Here is a 19,100-nt window from a genome sequence, read left to right as displayed (position 1 = left end):
AGGTTAGGTCACCGCGGTGCGGTGATAAAAACTAACCTCCAGCCAGAGGGAGGGAGAGGGGAGTGGGAGGAATGTGTGCGCAGCGTGCCAAGTGCAAGGCCATTGGCCGTCTGAGGCAACGTGGTCCTGGAGCGCTTGGGAATCTCTGCCCTCAACCCCCAACACAAGGTGATCTGGGCCCACTCCCCTGCGCACAGGCCCTCCTGCAAGAGGAGTCTGCCCCCAACCCACTATCCAACACTGAGGCCTCCAGCACTCTGCCCCCCCCCTCGCCCCCAACCACCACCCGCCATCACAAGGAGGGCTCTTGCCTCCAGCACAAGGACTACCCACATCCGGCATATACTTCTGACGATTTTATCAGATTTCAGAGCCTATTTTCCCTTCACTGTAAGGTACGAACCCTTGCACGAGCTACAGATACATCTACGTGTTTCCCATCAACTCACTTTCTACACGGACGGCGGGAGAGGACACGGACGGCGGGAGGAGGGCGGGAGAAGACACGGACGGCGGGAGGAGGGCGGGAGAAGACACGGACGGCGGGAGGGGGCGGGAGAAGACACGGACGGCGGGAGGAGGGCGGGAGAAGACACGGACGGCGGGAGGAGGGCGGGAGAAGACACGGACGGCGGGAGGGGGCGGGAGGGTGCGGGAGAGGACACGGACGGCGGGAAACGTGCACAGGACAGCGAGGGGGGCGGAAAGGCACACAGAGGGGGCGGGAATGGACAGCGCATCTGAAATCACTTTCAGTGAAAGGGGAGGGAACGGAAAAAACGTAACTCCGCCCAGGGAAAAAATCTCGGGAACGCCCCCGAATCTGGTCCGGCCTTGACGGACAGATCCGGCACTCAATGGCTAGCCTCCATTTATGAAGCTAGCCAATGAGAGCCGGGGGACGTTCCCGAACTCCTTATAGTCAACAAAGGATTTCACCTGCGCTGAAAACCTGCGCAGAGCGCAGCCTTTCGGCAGGCGAAACCCAAAAACCCTTAATACATCAGACCATAGTTTCTATTGGGTCAGTATTGATAGTAGGTGAATTGCCAACACCTCAGGCTTTAAACATTCAATGCAAGGTATAGTGACAAGTATATATATATGACCAAGCACATGGGATAGTGGTGAAAACATGACACCAGACATTTGGAAAACATGGAACGCAGTGTCACTTGTAATGCTCTGCAAAAAAGGTTCTTTCCAAGTCCGACAAAGATTGGAGTGATATTGTTTGTATTTGCAGTGATTCAGCTACGTATATAAAAAAAAGTTGTGTGAGGACCTGTCAAAATTCATACCCGAGCTGAAGTGATTCCCTGGAGTAGATCCTTGCCACTAGTTAGATGGTATGCTGAAAGCATCTTTACAATCTTAAGAGTTAATGAGGGATGCTATTGACTTTTTAGTCCATTCTGGTGCACTGGTTTCTAATGCACAAGAACTAAAACGCAAATATTTATAATTTCGTGCTCTATGTCTCATCAAAGAAAGAGTCATCCCAACTGTGTCCCTTAGCTCATGGTTCTCAGCCCAATGGGCTAAGAATGCTGAGAGGGCCTTTTCACAGAAGTTTACATGGGAAGGAAAGAGCGAGCGCACATGACCCAAAGACTCACTGAAGAAGTATTGTATGGTGTACTACAATAAGATTAATTTGCAAAAATCTATTTGGACCTCATATACACTGTCTATATACCATGTTCTTTCAATGCAGAAAGCAAGCAATAATAAAAGCAAAACGTTCCATAAACACCGGAAAAACACTTTTTCTGTTGTTTTTAGTGGCGCGAAAATGTGTAACCACTGATAACAACTGTTTTTTAAGATATTGAAAACACTGAAAAAACCCCACCAGAATTTACCAAAAATAGAAACTGAAAACAGGAAAGCCTATATATATGTGTATATATATGTGTATATTGTGCGTTTGAAAATCGTGTTATATAAACAGGACAAAGTATCTCCCCGGATTACAATAATTAAAAAATGTAATCCAGTTTCCAATGGTATGTGATCGTTTCCTTGTTTAAGTAAAACATTGAATTATAGGATATTGTCCCTAATATAGGGGAATTTATAGTCCCCTATTATAAAAAGATCAATATATATGGATCCCTCCTTACCACTGTGTGTACTTACCACTGTAATTTTAGTAAGAGCACCTTTCACCAGAATTACCAAAGCTTTAATGGCGTAGGGCCAACACTCTTTAGCAATGCGACAGTACTATCATGAACGCTGCTAACATTTCTAATCAGGGCTGCCACAGTTTTTTGGGGGTGAATGAAGCTACCTCGAGGTCTCTAATGCTTTTAACTCAGACTGTCAGCGCCTCTCGGGAAGGCTGATGTGCGCTTTTATTGGCACAATAAGTCATTCCTCAGAAGTCGGCGGTGTATTTATCGGGAAGTACCAACACTACGCAGCATGGCGACAATTCTTTGCATTGATAGTAGAGCTTCTCGACATTACTGGACATTGCGAACACTTTGCAGCATGGCTGCTATTCCTTTCATGGGAGAGGACAACCATTTCTGCGCAGGCTGATACAATATCAATGGACAGTACCGGTAAATGAAATAAAATACCAGCATTTGTAAAGCGTACAGCTACCTCCAGAGAGGTGTCCCGGCACTGGGGGCCGTCGGGAAGATTAAGCAAGCTATTGCCCAGAGTCACATGGTGCTGGGCTAACCTGCCGCCAGAGCTAGGGATCGAGCTGTGAACCCTGTGGTCCGGAGTCAGGCACCCTGGCCGCTGCGCCACACCTCTTCCTAACACAGCTTCCATACTTGTATTGGACAACCCTACTTCCCCCCAGGGCTGCCATGCTTTTATTAGATTGTACCAGCATTTACAGCCAGGGTGCTGTAAACGTTATGTGATCATACCGGTACCCAAGCTGGCGCCTCAGTGGACTGATGTGACCAATGCAGGGATCCGTGTCTGATCACATGCTCCCAGGTTTGTATCCCGGCAAATCCACTCAGCCTCTCATCATCTTGAAGTTTGTAAAAGAGTACCATTATGTTAGGTAATAATAAATATTTGTTACATATCAATAGTGCCTAAAAGCCCCTTATGGTGAATGTGCGCTTTACAAATACACATTGTGTCATTTTTATCAAAGAAAGGCTTAGATTTACCCGTGAGGGAATGGAAGGAGGTGCTTACTGGCCCCCATGCCATTAGGGCCACCCTAGCCCTTGCGGTGCGTTTTAGTCAACCCCCTGGATTCTGGGAATTTACAGGTAGATGCATCAAGCATTTTTGCGAGCGCAAACGGTGCGATTCGCTAAATTCGGCCGTTTGCGCCCGCAAAAATGGCATTTGAGATGCATCAAGGGTTCATGCACTCGCAATTTAAGAATTCGCAAATAATTGCGAGTTCTCAAATTGCGATTGCATTTAAGGAATCGCAATTTGCGATTCCTTAAATGCAATGCATGAACCATTCCTAGATTGCGAATTCGCAATCTGGGGTCGCTATTTACCGCAAAGTCAAACTACGTGGTAAATAGCAAAAACTTAGAAATATGCACTTTAGTGCATTTTTCTAAGTTGTATATTACACACACACATGTCCTTGGGACATGTGTGTGCGCAATACCAGTGAACATTACCATTTCTGGGGTGCAACAGGATGTCCTTTGGACACCCTGGCACCCTTGAAATTGCGGCACATTTGCGATTAGCTAATTGCTAATCGCAAATAAGGAATGACTCCCCATTCATTCCTATGGGCCTTTCGGCCCATAGGAATGAATGGGAAAGCCATTCCTTATTTGCGATTAGCAATTAGCTAATTGCAAATTAGGAATCAGTAGGAATCGCAAATAATATTGCGATTCCTACATGCATCCCGTTTTGCGAGTCTTTAATAGCGAATCCTTAAAATTCGCTATTAAGGACTCGCAAAACATAACTTTGATGCATCTGGGGGTTTGTTTCTCTAATGATGAGCATAAAACTGCTAATCACAGCTCAGTGGACTGGCTAAAGTTGACCCAAAGGCATATGTCCAGCTGGCCGACTTAATGAATATCCCCGAAAAAAGGAGGCTGCATTGCTTCCTACCGAGCAGCAGGATCCGTGCTGCGGGCTCAGCCCGTACTACTTACAGAAATCCAAAACTCCTGTCCTCTGGGGCTGGGACATTTCCTAGAGATGTGTAAGGAAAATACTTGTGTCAACCTTTATAATGTTTACAACAGGCCCTTGGGTATGAACAAGGAATCTTCCATTCTTGCACTTTTAATTAATCAGCTAAGTAGCTGACATCCTGAAGCCTTTACAACAGTTGCTGGAGATTTTAATGTGACAATTGTGTCTAGTCTTCAACTCATGAGGAAGATGCATTATGGCATACACCAAAAGCAGGTATTGCCCAAGTGAAGAGAAGCTCAATTTTATCATTATAACCTTGCCTTCTGGGTAATGTAGTCCTTTCAGATAATAACAAGCATTTGCAATGCAATGGTCTCGGCATCATTAAAGGTAGAGCTATTGTCATTGCTCATGACATTTTTTTTCTTTAAATCAAAAATAAATGGGCATTGTCATTAACATTGCCAATACACAGCACTCTGCACTCAACAGCACACAATGCTCTGCACACTTGCTCTGCACTCACTGCTCTGCACACTCACTACTCTGCACACTCACTACTCTGCACACTCACTACTCTGCACACTCACTACTCTGCACACTCACCACTCTGCACACTCACCACTCTGCACACTCACCACTCTGCACACTCACCACTCTGCACACTCACCACTCTGCACACTCACCACTCTGCACACTCACCATTCTGCACTCACCACTCTGCACTCACCACTCTGCACTCACCACTCTGCACTCACCACTCTGCCCTCACCACTCTGCCCTCACCACTCTGCCCTCACCACTCTGCCCTCACCACTCTGCCCTCACCACTCTGCACTCACCACTCTGCCCTCACCACTCTGCCCTCACCACTCTGCCCTCACCACTCTGCCCTCACCACTCTGCCCTCACCACTCTGCACTCACCACTCTGCACTCACCACTCTGCACTCACCACTCTGCACTCACCACTCTGCACTCACCACTCTGCACTCACCACTCTGCCCTCACCACTCTGCCCTCACCACTCTGCCCTCACCACTCTGCACTCACCACGCTGCACTCTGCACTCACCACTCTGCCCTCACCACTCACCACTCTGCACTCACCACTCTGCCCTCACCACTCACCACTCTGCACTCACCACTCTGCACTCACCACTCTGCACTCACCACTCTGCACTCACCACTCTGCACTCACCACTCTGCACTCACCACTCTGCACTCACCACCGTGCACTGTGCACCGTGCACTCTGCACTCACCACTCTGCACTCACCACTCTGCACTCACCACTCTGCACTCACCACTCTGCACTCACCACTCTGCACTCACCACTCTGCACTCACCACTCTGCACTCACCACTCTGCACTCACCACTCTGCACTCACCACTCTGCACTCACCACTCTGCACTCTGCACTCACCACTCTGCCCTCACCACTCTGCCCTCACCACTCACCACTCTGCACTCACCACTCTGCCCTCACCACTCTGCCCTCACCACTCACCACTCTGCACTCACCACTCTGCACTCACCACTCTGCACTCACCACTCTGCACTCACCACTCTGCACTCACCACTCTGCACCGTGCACTGTGCACTCTGCACTCTGCACTCACCACTCTGCACTCACCACTCTGCACTCACCACTCTGCACTCACCACTCTGCCCTCTGCACTCACCACTCTGCACTCACCACTCTGCACTCACCACTCTGCACTCACCACTCTGCACTCACCACTCTGCACTCTGCACTCTGCCCTCACCACTCTGCCCTCACCACTCTGCCCTCACCACTCTGCCCTCACCACTCTGCCCTCACCACTCTGCACTCACCACTCTGCACTCACCACTCTGCACTCACCACTCTGCACTCACCACTCTGCACTCACCACTCTGCACTCATCACTCTGCACTCTGCACTCTGCACTCACCACTCTGCACTCTGCACTCTGCACTCTGCACTCTGCACTCTGCACTCTGCACTCTGCACTCACCACTCTGCACTCACCACTCTGCACTTACCACTCTGCACTCACCACTCTGCACTCACCACTCTGCACTCACCACTCTGCACTCACCACTCTGCACTCACCACTCTGCACTCACCACTCTGCCCTCACCACTCTGCACTCACCACTCTGCACTCTGCACTCACCACTCTGCACTCTGCACTCACCACTCTGCCCTCACCACTCTGCACTCACCACTCTGCACTCACCACTCTGCACTCACCACTCTGCACTCACCACTCTGCACTCACCACTCTGCACTCACCACTCTGCACTCTGCACTCTGCACTCTGCACTCACCACTCTGCACCGTGCACTGTGCAATGTGCACTCTGCACTCACCACTCTGCACTCACCACTCTGCACTCACCACTCTGCACTCACCACTCTGCACTCACCACTCTGCACTCACCACTCTGCACTCACCACTCTGCACTCACCACTCTGCACTCACCACTCTGCACTCTGCACTCACCACTCTGCACTCACCACTCTGCACTCACCACTCTGCACTCACCACTCTGCACTCACCACTCTGCACTTTGCACTCACCACTCTGCCCTCACCACTCTGCCCTCACCACTCTGCACTCACCACTCTGCACTCACCACTCTGCACTCACCACTCTGCACTCACCACTCTGCACTCACCACTCTGCACTCACCACTCTGCACTCACCACTCTGCACTCACCACTCTGCACTCTGCACTCTGCACTCACCACTCTGCACTCTGCACTCTGCACTCACCACTCTGCACTCTGCACTGTGCACTCTGCACTCTGCACTCTGCACTCACCACTCTGCACTCACCACTCTGCACTCACCACTCTGCCCTCACCACTCTGCACTCACCACTCTGCACTCACCACTCTGCACTCACCACTCTGCACTCACCACTCTGCACTCACCACTCACCACTCTGCCCTCACCACTCTGCACTCACCACTCTGCACTCACCACTCTGTACTCACCACTCTGTACTCACCACTCTGCACTCACCACTCTGCACTCACCACTCTGCACTCACCACTCTGCACTCACCACTCTGCACTCACCACTCACCACTCTGCCCTCACCACTCTGCCCTCACCACACTGCACTCACCACTCTGCACTCACCACTCTGCACTCACCACTCTGCACTCACCACTCTGCACTCACCACTCTGCACTCTCCACTCTGCACTCACCACTCTGCACTCACCACTCTGCCCTCACCACTCTGCACTCACCACTCACCACTCTGCCCTCACCACTCTGCACTCACCACTCTGCACTCACCACACTGCACTCACCACTCTGCACTCACCACTCTGCACTCACCACTCACCACTCTGCACTCACCACTCTGCACTCACCACTCTGCACTCTCCACTCTGCACTCACCACTCTGCACTCACCACTCTGCACTCACCACTCTGCACTCACCACTCTGCACTCACCACTCTGCACTCACCACTCTGCACTCACCACTCACCACACTGCCCTCACCACTCACCACTAAAAATACAGAAAGCGGACACCTCCCTGTTAGAATCCTAGGGAAGAGAAGACGCGCCCAGAGATGACCACGTGAGCTCGTTCGCATGGGGAAGGAACATCGCTTAATCTTAAATACCATGAAGTGATTGTACTGTGGAAGAACGCCGCTACTCGGCCAGCATGGGCTCCAACTTGTTAAGCTCTTGAGATAACTAAATTAATTAGCGTGAATGCCCTTGTGGGAAATCAGCCCATTCTCTTGTACAAGCCGCCCGTGAATACAAAGAGAACACAGGCTACCTGATGTACGGCAGCCAACCAAAACACCGGCGGAAAGCAATTACTTTCCGTCAGGACCGTACACTTCTCATAATAAGCGCCAATGGACGCGACATAAAGCAATCTGCAATGCATCTTTGTTCTGCGAAATAACCGCTCGTGGCCCGCATCGCTATTGTTTAGGCACTAATCAAATGCTACAGCTGGCTGCGCCGCACGACGCCAACATAAATAAGGTCGGCACTTTCACACTCACCCCTTGCATGCAACCATTGTAACTCCACAGACCACACTTTGTCCCCAGCAGTCTCTTAGTATCGCGGCCGCCCCGGAAGTCAGGCACGGTCGCCTGTGACGGGGGCGGGGCCACGTTCAGACCGGAAGAGGAGGCAGGCGGAGTCGTTGCGTCTCGCGGCCCGGGGCTCCTGTGAGCGGTGTAGAGCCCCTGGGCCGCGCCAGCAGGAGTTTGGGCGCCGCGTGCTGAGGTAAGGTAAGTTCCAAAAGGCTGGAGCGGGATTGGTGCACTTGTGTGTGTGTGTGTATGCTCGTGTGTGTGTGTGTATGTATGTGTGCGACGTTGACGGCGGGGGGCGGGGGGGGGGGCCTGGGTGCACTTGTGTATGTGCGCGCGTGTGTGTATGTGTCAGGGGTGGTGTCTGTATGTATGTATGTGCGTGCGTGCATGGGCGCTTGTGTGTGTGTGTATGCGCATGCGTGTGTGGTGCTTGCGCTTCCCAGGAGACAGCGCCTGGCCACAGCGCGCGTTCCAGTTACAAATCGCCTCGAAGGATGCGCGCGGCCGGGACTGTCTCCTGGGAAGCACGCTCGGTGACATAAGATCTCGGCGGAGACGCGCTTCCGCGCGTCTTTAGCCGAGACCTAAAAAGGCTCTAAAATGGGTTTATGTGCAGACACAGCCAGATATTCTGCAGCAAGTTTACACAAGTGAGGATGAAGATCTGGAAAAAATTAGCCACTTATCAGATGAAGGTGCAACCCCTAGCCAAACAATGAAGGTCCACGAGGACCTGTTTGTAACTTTGAGGGATTTGCTCTCAAGAGAACCAAGGAAAACAGCAAAGAGCAGATCTAGGCAGCATCCGTGGTATAATGCACTGTCAGGGTAGCAAAACCTTCACTCTTGGATCTTATTAAAGCAAAAGAAAGAGTGGCATCCCGAGGCACGCAAAAACTATAAGGAAAAGCTTAAAAAGCCAAAACCTGCTGGGAGGTGGCGGTTTGGGCAGATTTGACGCACGCGGCCAAAACAGGAGACTCCAAGGTATTCTGGGATTTCATAGCGCACGGTATCCGCTTTGTAGTTAGCTCAGTAGCATTCCACGTCAAACCGTATCAGAGGGTTGAACATTTGGCGGAGCGGTACTCTGCAACCAATGATGGAGGTGATGATCAATCAATCAATCAATCAGAGTACTTGTAAAGCGCGCTACTTACCCATGAGGGTCTCAAGGCGCTGAGGGGAGGGGGTGCCGCTACTGCTCGAAGAGCCAGGTCTTGAGGAGTCTTCTGAAGGCGAGTAGGTCTTGGGTCTGCCGTACGTGGGTGCGGAGGGTGTTCCAGGTCTTGGCGGCGAGGTAGGAGAAGGATCTGCCACCGGAGGTTGTTCGATGGATGCGGGGGACAGCGGCGAGGCTGGCGGGCCCGCTGCTTCGGCTATATTACTGCCTTGAAGAAATTAGGTCTCCTCGAGCTATCTAACTCGGATTCCCTTGGGGCATTGAAATCAATTTTAGCACAAAAACCTCTGGTCCCAGACTGCATTACCTCAGATCTTTATGTTTCAGAGCCTGATATCTGGGAAACTTATTTAAAGCTTTTAACGAGGGGACCTATACCCGAGTCTAGGTGTAGTGCCAAGATGATCCTGATTTACAAGAAAGGACAGCGGGACGAACCCGGGAGCTAAAGACCCATCAGCCTAATCGACGGGCTCCAGAAGATTTTCTACCCACAGGTATTAGGCAAAGAAAATGATTGGACACTAACAAACAACATACTCTCAGACTTTCAAGCAGGCTTTAGGCCAACACCTAGTAAACCTTGATCAAATTCTGAGGTTTTATATTATTTATTGCAAAACTGTTTTACTAGGAAATGACCATCTTTATGTTTTTTTTGAAGACTTAAAATATGCTTTTTATATAGTCCCAAGATGTAAACTGTGGGAAGTATTGGAAAGTATGGATACCAGCAAACATCTTAGATATTCTTATAGAAATTAGTGAGAATAACTATGCACGCACTAGACATGGGAAGAATGGCGAGCAATCCGATCAATTGAGGATTGTGAGGGGAATGCGGTAGGCTACGTTCTAGACCCACCCTCTTTTCCATATTCATTAACGACCTGGAAGAGGCCCTACATTTTCAAAATAATGATGCTCCTAAAATTGGCACTTTGAAATACCTACATTATTATTTACAGACAACACTCTCCTTATCTCGAAAACTCCTAGCGGTCTGCAGGCAATTTACAAGATATGGGCCTGTATCCAATTTCTTTTACCAAATACATGGTGCTTAACTCTTATAGGTCAACCCAAACAATAATACTGGCTCACACGACACCTCTAGAGTTGGTGTATGATTTTGTTAATTTTGTGGTGACCTTGTCCATAACCTTAGCTGGAAGCAGGACCGGCTTTAGCTCTGGTGATGCCCAGTGCGACAATTTCTTCTGCCCCTCCCCACCGCTCCCCAATGACCACCTCTGCCACTGATCCCCTGACTTGCACCCTTTAACAGTGCCCCTCAAGTCTCCATAACCACTGTCTCTCAGATTCATTTAGTTTTATAGCACCACTCATACCAGTGTAAGGTGTCAGGGCGCTTTACATCACACACACATTGCAAAGAGTCAGTTTGCATGCGGCTCTTTGACAGTTAATAGCTCAAAGGTCTATATTAGGATTTTGACTTATAAACGACAAATAACAAAAGGAGCTTTCTTACAGAAGCAGTAACCAACTGACCAATTTACATTATATGTAGTTTTTTATCTGCATGGTTCACGTTCTTGAACAGGAATTTTAACTGTGTGTGCTGCTTAGGACCAGTCAAAACGTCCACTAGGCAAACCTCCGGTCTCTCTCCAGGAAGACGATTAATCACCAGAGTTATCTTGACATTTCAATTAATGCCTGAAAATTGCTTGAGGCCAGGAACAGGGTAGCAGGTCCTTCTAAAATGATAAGATACTTGCAAAAATGATGCCCCCACTACAAGTCAGCGCCCGGTGCGATGGCACCAGTTGCACCCCCCTAGAGCCGGCCCTGGCTGGAAGGCCGAGGTAAGCAAGAGTGCGCTTAACCCCTTAGCTGCGGCGGCTATTCCGCCGCAGCGCTAAGGGGGAGGCGGGGCCGCGCGGCGGTCCCGTGCTCGTGACTTTACCGCTTCGTCATGGCCCTAAGGTGAGCTGTGCTGGTGACGGAACAGTTCCGTCACGGACCCGCCCGCCCATTAGAACGTCAGTGCAGGCGCGGAATTCGCGCCGGATAGGCGCGGCGAGCAGGCCGTGACAGAACCGTTCCGTCACCAGCACAGCCCGCCCGAGGCTCGTAACGGAACGGTTCCGTCACGAGCATGGGAGGGGTTAAACTGCAACAGGAGACTGGGCAATTCTTAAGATGGCAAAAAAATGAAATCTTTTAATCTAAAACAAGTGATAGAGCTATAAAAAGTAAAGGAAAAAGCGCTGCCCTTTACAGCGCAGAAGTTTGGGACCATTCAGTCATCAATGAGCTGACTGTGGCTGAGAATAGGTTCCTTAGGCCCTTAGCTAATCTCCTGTGGAGCACACCAGTCTTCCCTTGATACAAGATATGGGCCTGTATCCGATTTCTTTTACCATACAGGAGAGAATGTTATTATTCTGGCATAGGCTATAGTCAATTCCAGAATTAGAATCCTACAAACTCTCTCTTAGGGAGCTTTTAAAAACTACTGCCCACTTAAGGATTCCCCGGCTGTTTTACCTAAAGAAAAGGGCACCTATCCTCATATCTGAACCCCCTCTTGTGCATGGAGGGCCCCTCATTAGTGCAGAAAAGTTAGTTACTGAAGAGGTACTGAGGCATTATTCAGAAATGTTTATTGGATTTTAAACTGGCTTGCTACATTCATCTGAAGAGCTACAAAAAGAGCGAAACACTTGTCGGGAGTTGCATTGGAGCAAAATGTGAGGAATTGTATATCGACTTGGTGGGTTGGATAGCCTTTGTGTGGATAATTTCAGGGGGAGGACGCCATGTCCGGACAATTGGGGGGGTGTTGACATGTAATTAAATTGAGACAAGCAGCCCCCATGCTCTCTTGGAGGGTGGTTCTTGATCCTGCTTAGCATTTATGAATTAAGGCGTGGTTACTAGGAGGCGGCATCAAACCCATTGTTAAACTGTAAACATTGGACAGGACAAGGTATTTCTCCTCCATAAAATTTTAAAAAGTCAATAATATGGTCAATATTAAATTGTTTGATTCCTTCTAACGACATACACGTGTCTTTTCCTCAACAGTTGATAAGTCGTGTAATATCGAATAAGAACCTTCTCACAGGCCTTTGGTGGCCATTCAGGTGTGGAGGGGGGGGGGGGGGTAAAAGGAATGTTAGTTTCTCCATTTTGTTCAATGTTTGTAGATGAAATAAAAAAACTGCAATCATCAGAAAGCTTTTAGCTGCCTCTTGTCCAAAATAACTTTGGTGGACAAAAGCAGAAGGTACAGTGTGGGTTTAGGCCAGACCACTGCTTACCATTGCTTGACGTTATTCAATGGCTTTCTTTCCTCTTCTTGTGTTTTTCCTTTTTTCTGAAGAATACATATGTATCATTCATTTAGATTTGAGATGAACGATTTGTATCCATACCCTGCTTAATTCCAGGTAACTACTTCTCTTTGTTTTAGCCGCCTGTGCAGCATGTGTTTTCCTACTGTCTCCCTTGTGTGCTGCTTTCCCACTGAAATGTCACTGTGTCACTGGCGGCCCTCAAAATTTTGAACGGGTGCACCACGGAGGGTGGGATTTCACAGGGCCTGGGGAACCCACAGTTAACATCTTCGAAAAGAGATGGACAACTGGGTGTCTCTCTAGCCTAGAGCATAGTTACGTAGGCTGTGCCGGAGTGGCTCCAATTAAAAATGAGGTACTAGGTAACGGCTACTTCTCAATATGTTTGAAACCAGAGAATCAACAGAAACAGCTGGCCTCTAAGTGACAGCACTTTTCACCCTACGTGGGATGGGTATGCCCAGACGTGGGTCACTTGTTGACTGTGCCACTGGATTCAAGCTAGCCTGGCTGATGAGGGGTAATACCCAGAAACCGGTCCTTGGATGCTTGTTCCAGGTCCAGGGAGGACCTGACCTGGCAGTTCGGGCTGGACTATTCCCATGAGGCACATGGTCAAGACTGATTTGCATATGGCTGGGTCTAAACTGGGGTGGCATGTTGAGCAAAAGAACGATGGATTTAACCCAGATCTCTCGACTGGGGGTGAATGTATGATGTATTCAACATTCCATCCATCATTTGTTTGTGTAGCAGCAGGACTGTCGGGATGCTGACATAGATATAATCGAAGTGCGAATGGTGTCAGAAGGCGCGTATTCACTAACTCATCCACCTATAGAATCCTCTTCTGTAAGTTAAGCAACCATTTCATAGCCCTATATGTTGCTCCATGATTTAAAAATAAAGGCTTATACTGGATAAACAAGAAGATAACTTGCCTCTTGATTTACCACCAACCAATAGTTGGTGGTAAATAACGAATCCTTAAAGCACAAAAGAACTCTTTCAAGTGCTTCCTACATCTAATTTACCGATTCGGTAAATACCGAATCGGTAAATATACCACCTACATAGGAAAAGCCTATTACCGGTCGGTAACGGCCGATTTCGGCGGTTACGAACCGGTAATAGCCTACCTACATCTGGCCCTAAGTGCGTTGTGTAAAACCAGTGAACATTAGTACTCTTGAATGCTTCAGAGTGCAAGATATGGAACCTACTGATAAAGCATACCACTCTCGATAGGAGATGGTTCATCGTCCTGTTTGAGAACAAGGCCTATACGAATGTATCGTAATTCTGTAAGAGGTTTGACTATTTCTTCAAGAAGTTTTGTACTTCTTGTGTGTTGATGTCTGTTTAACAAAAGTGTAAAACAGTCCTTTAACTCCTCTAATCCCTCTTTAATGTTAGGTACCTGTATTGTACCTGTCCTGTGTGTTTGAGAGAATCGTGTGATGTTCCTTCTGCTACTGCAACCTGTCCTTTATTTATTATTTCTGTTAAGGAAGTTTGCTCTGCTGCTCTTCATGTTGTACCTTTAGTCTGCTGTGAAATTCTGCAAAATAAAATCCACTACACATGATAAAAAATTATTCACATTGCCAATGCTGGTTTTTAATGCAATATGTGAGTGGAAGGGAGGACGTGGCTTTGTAGTTCGGGCTGGACTCTTCTCATTGGGGCACGGTCAAGACTGGTTTGGCTATGACTGGGTCCAAAATGAGGTGGCATTGTGAGCAAAAGAATGGGGGACTGGGATGCGACCTGAGTAAATACCAGTGACTGAAATTAATTCAAGCATTCCATCCATCACTTTTTGTACACTATAGAGTGTTGCCCTAAGTGGGACAGGTGTGGGACAGGTGTGCTCCCACAGAACACCTCACTGTTGTGTTTCCGTTGCAATTTGGTGTCTGGCTGCTCCTCTTTACAAACAATGTGCTTCAGCACACTTTTATGCTTTTTTTTACCATTCCAAGAGGGGCATCCGCAGCCTTGTAATGGTGAATAAAAATGGCCGCCATGTCATGATGCGTACATGCACACGTGTGGTGATGCACTCACATGCATGCACTGTGACACTAGAGCCAAGCTCATCATGATGCATACTTGCGCATGTGTGATGAAGCATGCGCATCTTTGCCCATTAAAAAAAAATTTGGGGGCGATTTTTAGCATCAGCAAGATATATATATGTTTTGGGGTTGACGATGAATGGCATCAGTAAACAAGCATTTGCAATGCAATAGGTCTTGCATTTGCGAGAGTTTAAGCTACTGGCATTGTAAATGACAATGCCTTTTATTTATCTGGTTTGATAATTAACACATAAATAAAAGGCTTTGTCATTTACAATGCCAATAGCTCAAACTTTTTTTAATGCGAGACCTATTGCATTTCAAAGAAGCGGCCGCCATTGTCCCGGGCTGCTTGGAAAGTGAAAGCGTGCATGGTGCGCTGAATGTTGCAAGAAAGCATGACGTTTCTGCAGTAGGGGAACCTCAGAAAATAGTGCTTACAGACTAAATATGATGTACCATGTAACAACCGAAGTAAAAGGGCCAGTCTTCCTGGGAGGTTACAAATGAAGACAAGGTGTTACTAAAAATCCTATTAACGAATCAGAAAACAGCATTTACGAAGGACAATGACACAAGCCGATGACAAATATGGGCGGAGAGTGGGCGGGGCTTCAAGTCCATACTCGAATACAGCATGCCTCACAGAGCTGCGCATGCGCTGCCCTGGCTCGACCTAAAAAGCTTTGGCAGAGCCAGAAAGCGAGACAAGCTCAAAGCTTGTTATAACTTTGCAGTTTTTCTCTGGAATGCACGCCCTGCAGCAGACACGCCCCGGACGGAGCTGGGGTGAAGGACAGACTCCTCTCCTTCCTTCAGGTATTTCACATTGTGTGACCTGACTGCCTCACCCTCTCCACCCTCCCTACCCCCACCCCCTCACCTCACTCAAGAAGCATGCCGCCACTCCCTCTTCATGTGCTCCCTTAGTTCCATCTACAGCCAGGCTTGCAGGCCTCTCTGCAGAGCTCGAGCCAGAAACACGAGAGAACCCACTCAGAAACCAGGCAGAGCTGCGATAAACCCGGAAAGAGAGACAGAAACGTCGGGGTGCTCACTCAGGAGGCAGTGAGAAGCAGTCACTCACAGAACAAGAACCAGAAACACCGGGGTACACACTCAGGAACCAGAGAGAGCAGAGTCACACTCAGAACAAGAACCAGAAACACCAGGATACACACTCAGGAAGCAAGAAGAGCAGAGTCACACTCAGAACAAAAACCAGAAACACAGGGGTACACACTCAGGAACCAGAGAAAGCAGAGTCACACTCAGAACAAGAACCAGAAACACCAGGTACACACTCAGGAACCAGAGAGAGCAAAGTCACACTCAGAACAAGAACCAGAAACACCGGGGTACACACTCAGGAACCAGAGAGAGCAGAGTCATACTCGGAACAAGAACCAGAAACACCAGGTACACACTCAGGAACCAGAGAGAGCAAAGTCACATTCAGAACAAGAACCAGAAACACCAGGTACACACTCAGGAACGAGGAAGAGCAGAGTCACACTCAGAACAAGAACCAGAAACAAAGGGGTACACACTCAGGAATCAGGGAGAGCACAGCTACACTCCGAACAATAACCAGAAACACCAGGGTAAACACTGAGAGACCAGAGTCACACTCAGAACAAGAATTAGAAACACAGGGGTACACACTCAGGAACTAGAGAGAGCAGAGTCACACTCAGAAAAAGAACCCTAAACACAGGGGTACACACTCAGGAACCAGAGAAAGCAGAGTCACACTCCGAAAAAGAACCCTAAACACAGGGGTACACACTCAGGAACCAGAGAGAGCAGAGTCACACTCAGAACAAGAACCAGAAACACAGGGGTCCATACTCAGGAACCAGAGAAAGCAGAGTCACACTCCGAACAAGAACCAGAAACACTGGGATACACACTCAGGAACCAGAGAAAGCAGAGTCACACTCAGAACAAGAACCAGAAACACTGGGGTACACACTCAGGAACCAAGAAGAGCAGAGTCACACTCAGAACAAGAACCAGAAACACCGGGGTACACACTCAGGAACCAAAGAGTGCAGAGTCACACTTAGAACAAGAACCAGAAACGCCAGGGTACACACTCAGGAACCAGAGAGAGCAGAGTCACACTCAGAACAAGAACCAGAAACACCGGGGTACACACTCAGGAACCAGAGAGAGCAAAGTCAAACTCAGAACAAGAACCAGAAACACCAGGGTACACATTCAGGAACCAGGAAGAGCAGAGCCACACTCAGAACAAGAACCAGAAACACCAGGGTAAACACTGAGGAACCAGAGAGAGCAAAGTCACACTCAGAACAAGAACCAGAAACACTGGGGTACACACTCAGGAACCAAGAAGAGCAGAGCCACACTCAGAACAAGAACCAGAAACACCGGGGTACACACTCAGGAACCAAGAAGAGCAGAGCCACACTTAGAACAAGAACCAGAAACACCGGGGTACACACTCAGGAACCAGAGAGAGCAAAGTCACACTCAGAACAAGAACCAGAAACACCAGGGTAAACACAGAGGAACCAGAGAGAGCAAAGTCACACTCAGAACAAGAACCAGAAACACCGGGGTACACACTCAGGAACCTGAGAGTGCAAAGTCACACTCAGAACAAGAACCAGAAACACCAGGGTACACATTCAAGAACCAAGAAGAGCAGAGCCACACTCAGAACAAGAACCAGAAACACCAGGGTAAACACTGAGGAACCAGAGAGAGCAAAGTCACACTCAGAACAAGAACCAGAAACACTGGGGTACACACTCAGGAACCAAGAAGAGCAGAGCCACACTCAGAACAAGAACCAGAAACACCGGGGTACACACTCAGGAACCAAGAAGAGCAGAGCCACACTTAGAACAAGAACCAGAAACACAGGGGTACACACTCAGGAACCAAGAAGAGCAGAGCCACACTTAGAACAAGAACCAGAAACACCGGGGTACACACTCAGGAACCAAGAAGAGCAGAGTCACACTCAGAACAAGAACCAGAAACACTGGGGTACACACTCAGGAACCAAAGAGTGCAGAGTCACACTTAGAACAAGAACCAGAAACGCAGGGGTACACACTCAGGAACCAAGAAGAGCAGAGCCACACTCAGAACAAGAACCAGAAACACCGGGGTACACACTCAGGAACGAGGAAGAGCAGAGTCACACTTAGAACACAAACCAGAAACACAGGGGTACACACTCAGGAACCAAAGAGTGCAGAGTCACACTTAGAACAAGAACCAGAAACGCAGGGGTACACACTCAGGAACCAAGAAGAGCAGAGCCACACTCAGAACAAGAACCAGGAACACCGGGGTACACACTCAGGAACCAAGAAGAGCAGAGTCACACTCAGTACAAGAACCAGAAACACCGGGGTACACACTCAGGAACGAGGAAGAGCAGAGTCACACTTAGAACACAAACCAGAAACACCAGGGTACACATTCAGGAACCAAGAAGAGCAGAGCCACACTCAGAACAAGAACCAGAAACACCAGGGTAAACACTGAGGAACCAGAGAAAGCAGAGTCACACTCAGAAAAAGAACCCTAAACACAGGGGTACACACTCAGGAACCAGAGAGAGCAGAGTCACACTCAGAACAAGAACCAGAAACACCGGGATACACATTCAGGAATCAGGGAGAGCACAGCTACACTCCGAACAAGAGCCAGAAACACCTGGGTAAACACTGATGAACCAGAGGGAGCAAAGTCACACTCAGTACAAGCACCAGAAACACCGGGGTACACACTCAGGAACCAGAGAGAGCAAAGTCACACTCAGTACAAGCACCAGAAACACCGGGGTACACACTCAGGAACCAGGAAGAGCAGAGTCACACTCAGTACAAGAACCAGAAACACCGGGGTACACACTCAGGAACCAGAGACAGCAGAGTCACACTCAGAACAAGAACCAGAAACACAGGGGTCCACACTCAGTTACAGGTCAATGTTTGTCCTATTTCTATGTTTCTAGACAGGGTTAACTGCTAGTGTAGAAGGTTATAGACCCTTCTGTAGAGCGAGTGGTAACTCACTGAAAGGAATGTATGGGAGGATGAGTGAGTGAATATGCAGGTATGACGCCATTCTCAGGTGATATTGCACGGCCGCACCTGTGTTGATTCCTTAGTTTTGCATGTATTAAGACATTTCAGTGTCCTAGTACATCATTGTAATTTGGAGCACTTTCACTAGACTAAGTAACTACGCTCTAGATCATGGGTACTCGCTAACATAAATATATATGTATGAATATATATATATATATATATGTATATATATATATATTCATTCAGCTCAA

At 48.5% G+C, this 19,100-nt stretch overlaps 1 protein-coding gene across 1 annotated transcript in view; it reads right to left on the bottom strand.

The window, feature by feature from the left end:
- Window positions 1–19,100, bottom strand: part of SLC2A4 (solute carrier family 2 member 4) — a 239,908-nt gene that overhangs the window by 172,782 nt on the left and 48,026 nt on the right. The gene's annotated exons all lie outside the window — the stretch shown is intronic.

The sequence above is a fragment of the Lissotriton helveticus genome, chromosome 12 (genome assembly GCF_964261635.1).
Source record: "Lissotriton helveticus chromosome 12, aLisHel1.1, whole genome shotgun sequence".
In the NCBI taxonomy this organism is placed as follows: Eukaryota; Metazoa; Chordata; class Amphibia; order Caudata; family Salamandridae; genus Lissotriton; species Lissotriton helveticus.
This window is presented reverse-complemented; position numbering and strand designations above follow the sequence as displayed.